The following is a 6,077-nucleotide window of genomic DNA, read 5'->3' on the forward strand; positions in this document are numbered from 1 at the left end:
CTCCCTTTCATGAAAGAAAGAAACTTGAAAAAAAAAAAAATCACCTCCAAGACTTGGTGCAGTGGCTCAAAAAGTACAGCACTACTGCACATTGCTGGAGCCACAAGAGAGCCCTGGGTTCGGATCCTGAGTTGACCTGAACATTCCAAGTGCAGCAGTGTGGACCTGTGATCCTGGCTGGTTGGAGTGTGGGCCAGAAAGATCGTGGCATGGTAAGACCCCATCATGGATGTGTGTCTGTCTCTAAAAAAAAAAGATATTTTTTGGGACAAACAAGTGATGTGGTTAAAGGGACTAGACTCCCATATGGCCGACTGTGGTTCAAATCCCAGATCTGGAGGCTTGCCTTCTCACTTTCCTTCTCTTTCTCTCTCATCAAATTAAAATAATAATAAATTTAATAATTATGTTTTAAATAAGTATTTTGTATAGAATAACTCCAAAATTCTGATCAGATAACACTGTTCAAAGTCTTGTGAATTTTTCAGAGCAGTGCATTCCCTCCCCCACCTCCGCACCCCCCACTCTCTCAGAGTTCTGGGCATCGATGCTGAGCCTGCAGTGGTGAAGGTGGGAGTGCTGTGGACCCTGACCAGTTTCTCCTTACCTGCTCTACCCAATGGAGGTGTCCAGAACTAAGAAATCACCATCCTTCTAGAACATTCTGGACAGGTGAGGACCTTTTCAGAGGTATGATGAGGAGGCTTTCGCTCATGACCTGAAAACTTGTGGTCAGTCACCCTACTTCCTGGATCTCACAGAATTAAATGATTCTACAGATGCATGAACAGAAATGTGTTTTGACCTTTTTTACAAACTCGGAGGGTTCATGAATTGGATAAGGACGATTTTTATTTTGTTGGAGGAGCATGCATTTGCCAGAGAGAGAGAAATGAGAAAGCAGCCGCCATGAGGGATGATGGTCATGCTGCAATTCTTTCTCCTTCATTCTCCTTTTGGGATTTGGGGTACACACACACATACATCCACTATGTTTCTCAAGCCACCAGGTCCAGGACTCAAAGGCACAGTCAGTCATGTGAGATCCCACTGCTTTAACGACCAAGGACAATTCAAAAAAAAAAAAGACTTGAGTACAAGTGAACAAATCAGTTTATTTTCCCCTTTGTTCTGTGTGAATAAATATTTCCAGATAGCATTTAGATAGTACTCAGCAATAATTCCTTAATTCAAAATCGTTCTTGGGCTTTTTAGGACAAAATCTTTCATGACTTAAGAACTATTTTATGTTACTCTGTAATTTGAACCAAGAATTCTATTTGTTCTCATCTACACACTTCAAACTGACTTCTAAAAGTGTATAATATGAAGAAAGTGCAGCTTGGTAGGGAGAGCCTGAAAACAAGACAGTGGCTGGCTGGTTTCCTTCTTCTTTTTCTTTCTTTCTTTCTTTTCTTTCAGGTTTTTGCCCTAGGGCACATGCACTCACAGTGAGAAGGAAAGTGAGAGATCAACACACCCTCACCCCGCCATGCAGTTTCATCATTAAATGGGTCCATTCTATTCACAGCATATTGAGTCTTAACTTCTCATTTTATGGAATAGGCAGCTGAAGTACAGGGAAGTTAAGGGATTTGCCCAGGCTAACACAGCCAGTAACAGAGCTGGCCTGAGGGAATTTTCTGCCTCATCTGTTGTGTCTGTCTTATGTAGTTGTAATCATCAGATGTGTAGGATTTCATAGCTGACAATCCCCTGCACGTAGACACTTCACATGGCATCCTATGTGCCTTCCCTGTCACTGAAGGAAAAGTGACTTTGAAAATGATACATAACATTCTGTTGAATGGGTGAGCCAACCATCTTCAATGTCACCTTACTTTGCAATTTTTCCCCCAGAGGGTGCATGTGTGTGCACGAGAGAGAGAGAGAGAGAGAGGGAGAGAGAGAGGGAGAGAGAGAGAGAGAACACTCCCCAATGGGGCATGCCCGTTCTGCAATAGTTTTTTCCTCCATTTTTCTATCCTGTTAGGACTTTAGGCACACAAGTGCGTGCACCTAGTTTGTTTTTCAAGTCACTGGGCTTAGGATTTGAACTTTGGTTGGGCAAATGGGCTCTAGCTCCTTCTGCACTGCACTTAACCACTGTTTTATGGGACTGGCCTTACTTTTCATTGTGTAAGTTGCTTCCAGTTTATTTATTTATTTATTTATTTATTTATTATAGGTTTTTGCCATAGGATGTGTGTGCTCGCTGGAGAGAGAGAGAAACAGTGAGAGACACACACCTGGTGTGTGTGCCACCACGTCCAGGATTCAAACTGCACATTCAGCCATGTAGGATCCACCTGCCTTAACTATATGCCAATGACTGCTCCGAGTTCCTTTCATTTAATTTTTTTTTTTTTTGCCATAGGGTGTGTGCGCTCACTAGAGAGACACAGAGAGACAAAAAGTGAGAATCCCTGCTGCCCCCCTCCTCCTGGGATATGGCACGCTACAATCCCTCCTCCTCTATTCTCTGCCTGGGATTTTGGGCATGCACACATACACGCCTGGCATGATTTTCAAGTAACTGCATCCAGGACTCAAACTGTGGTCATCCATATGGAATCCAGCATCTTAACCACCATGCCACCTGCTGACCCCACTTCCCATTCATTTAAAGAACTACGGTAATGGACATCTTCATGCATGTGGCAATTTATATATTTTCTACTTGGTTTTGGTTAGCAAGCCTGCTGGACTACTGGGACAGAAGTCCTACCGATGGTGTAGCTCTTTATGCCCAGGTTTTCCTGAAGGTATCCCCTGCAGCAAGGCAGGCTAGCCCAGTTTCATCGCACTCTCGCCAGTACTCGTTTGTTTTCCTCTTTATTTTTTTTAAAGAATTATTTATTATTTATTTTATTTATTCTTATTTTTTAATCTGAGCCAAAAGAGACGGAGAGAGAGAAAGGGAAAGCAAGCCACCAGGTCTGGGACTCAAACTGCCGTCAGCCATATGGGACTCCAGTGCCTTCATGACCACACCATCTACTGGCCCCCATTCCTCTTTAATTTTTGCTAGTAGATAGAAATAGTACTGTTTCCATTTCAACTTAATTTGTAACAAAGTTGCATGGCTTTCCATATATTGTCTGCCATTTATTATTTTCTCTTTTCTGAATCATCTATAACTGACTCTCCAAGAGTCCGAAAGAGAGAAATCAGATTCCTAGACTCCTCTCTGCACCGTCCCTGATCGACTGACTATTCAAGGCTGCCAGTGTGTCCAAACACGTCACCCAGCCTCAGATGATCCTTTCATCTCTAGGCACTTCTAACTGCCCTTGTATTGACATGAAATCCTGCTCCCTAAAAGTTTTATCTGAGACTTTGGAGACTACCTAGAAAGGCCACAGAAATGCAAACCTAAGGTCAGCAGATAGCATGGAGGTTAGGGCAGCTAGATCCCACACATTCGACTGTGCAATTCAAGTCCCAGCCCTGGCAACACACCAGGCATGTGTGCTTGTGCACCCAAGATCCCAAGAAGAGAATGGAGGAGAAGGGATTGCGGCATCACCACCCCCTCTTGGGTGCTTTCTCACTTTCTCTCTCTCTTCTCCTCCTCCTCTCTCTCTCTCTTGAGAGTGCAAACACTATATGAAAAAAAAAAAAAAAAAGTAAACTTAAATCAACTTGTACATGGCAACCATTTATGTATTTGAAAATAACAATGATTCATTCTGTAAGCCTTTATCTGGATAAGTATTCCAAGCTTTGCCTACTGTTTTTCTCTTCTGGATACTTTCCGCTTTATGATCAGAACTCATACCTGAGTACAGAAGGTAGAGCTTATGATGAGAAATCGTCACCTCCATCCTAGATCCCCCACTTCTAGTCATGTAACCAAACCACGGATTCACACTGAATTGCTACTAACTAGAACTGAGTTCTAGCTATCAATATACTCCCCCAGATATTAATTTTGGATCAAAGTGTAGGACTTTGTGTTTTTCTCTATTAAATCTCACCTCCTTAGCTATGGTCCATTTTTCTAAGCCAGTTCAGATGAACAGTGGCGGAGGGGTGTGATGGTCCTGATTTTTCCATCTAAGACGTTTGTTTTCCCTCCAGGGGTACCATTTGATCATAAACTTGAAAATGCCTTTTGTATATTGATTAGGACAGGCTGGGGCCGGGGAGCCTGTTCTGGAGACTCCTTGGTGGGCCAGCTTTCACCTCAACCCGCTCTTTGGGATCAATCATTCAGCTAGTTACGCATGCACCTGACTTTTTGAAGATGTAACCTACATTTCTCATTCAATCCAAAGGTTGTCAAATACATCCTTAATCTCCAGATATAAGTCCATAGTCTCTCTTCATAAGAAAGGAAATAAAGTTACACTGTATGCTAATAGGAGTTATGCAAATCTGAAATAAGGCCATGGGAAAGAATAACGTTTCGCTTACTGTACAAAACTTAAAATAATGTAAATCCTACTTTATTCCCATGGAGATTAATCTTGATGTATGCAGGCATTAAATTATATGGGGTCTTACAGAACATAGCCCTCACATAAAAAGAAACCACAGTTCATTCATTCATTCACTTACTGCATCTTAGTGAGCCCGGCTGGTTTCCTTACCAAGAGCTTGCAAACCATTCTTATAATTCATGTAAGACTCTTGCCCTGGGGGTGGCATTGAGTTGGGATCTACAGTCTGCAGATGCTGTCTTCTGTTTACAACCAGGAAGTTTCAGCATAACACTCAGTAGTATTTCTTCGCTCTTTTACAAGCCTATTTAGGGACTGCCATATCTAGCATATAGTTAGTCTCTAAATATGGTCAAATGCATTAAAAAGAATTGACTTCCTTTCTGAAAAATAAGAACTCAAGCTGAGGTTGGTTACTTCTAGCACCCATTTATTTTTAAACACTTGGCCCTTTACCCAGCATCTAGAACTTCAGTAGCCTAAAAAGGTTGTCCAAAAATGTGAAAGGCTAGAGAAAAACTTAAAGGAGAAATAGATTAAGGAAGTCTGTAAGGAAGTTTTCTTTCTACATAGTCATAGTAAACCTGCACTTGTTTTTTCAACAACTGCTAAGTGCTAATCCCGATAGGGGCTAGGGACACAGATAAAAAATCTGTCTCATTCCTTTAGGCCTGATCACTCCTGAAAATCTAGCTTTACCATTTGATGCGTATCTCACCAGCAGCTGGCTTATTGTTCCCCAAACTCTTCCGTAGCTATTGTTCTTTTCTAGACACAAGAATATTGATTGCAATTCAGTGTTTGTCTTCCTCTCTTTCCAACTCTCCTCTTCCCAACTCCTTGGCTGATAAGAAGTTGAGTGAGAGCTTATTTTCCATCTGCAGACATGATATCCCTCTCATGGGTGAGTTTTTAAGTTTTTTTTTTTTCCCTTGATTTCCTTCACAAATGTGCATAAAAGAGTGTGGGCATGCAAGAGAGAGAAAGAGAGAGGGTCATCCCAAACTGGTTCTCATCAAACCACAAGCCCTGTCCCTTGGCCCTCCAGCCAGTCAAGATCTTGGGCATGCACACTCAATGTGTTTCAGGTGGACCTGAGATCCGAACCCCAGCTGGCCATGTGGCTTCCACCACTGCAGATCAGTACATTACCACCCACATCGCTGAGCCAAATTACTTTTAATGAACGGAATTAATCATTCTGCCTGGTACTAGCTCTGGGATAGAAAAAGAATTTGAGGGCTGGCAGGTGGTGGATAAGGGTGCTAGACTCCCACATAGCCGACTGTGGTTCTAGTCCTGGACCTGGCGGCTTGCTTTCTCACTCTCTCTCACTCTCTCTTGCTCTCGCTCTATCCCTCTCAAATAAAATTAAAATAAATAAATAAATAAATTTAAATAAAATAACTTTAAAAGAAAAGAAAAAGAATTTGAGACACTTCTGCATAAAGCTTGACGTTCTCAATGTAAATACAAGCATTCATCCTCCACCTCTGTTCCCCTCCCTTTTTTTTTTTTCCTTTTTTTTTTTTTTTTTGGAGAGGTTTTTGCTATAGGGCGCATGTGCTCGCCAGACAGACAGAGACAAAGAGATAAAAAGTGAGAAATCACCCCCCGGGGGGATGGCCACGC

This window comes from Tupaia chinensis, unplaced genomic scaffold (assembly GCF_000334495.1).
Source record: "Tupaia chinensis unplaced genomic scaffold, TupChi_1.0 Scaffold000568_1, whole genome shotgun sequence".
Lineage (NCBI taxonomy): Eukaryota > Metazoa > Chordata > Mammalia > Scandentia > Tupaiidae > Tupaia > Tupaia belangeri.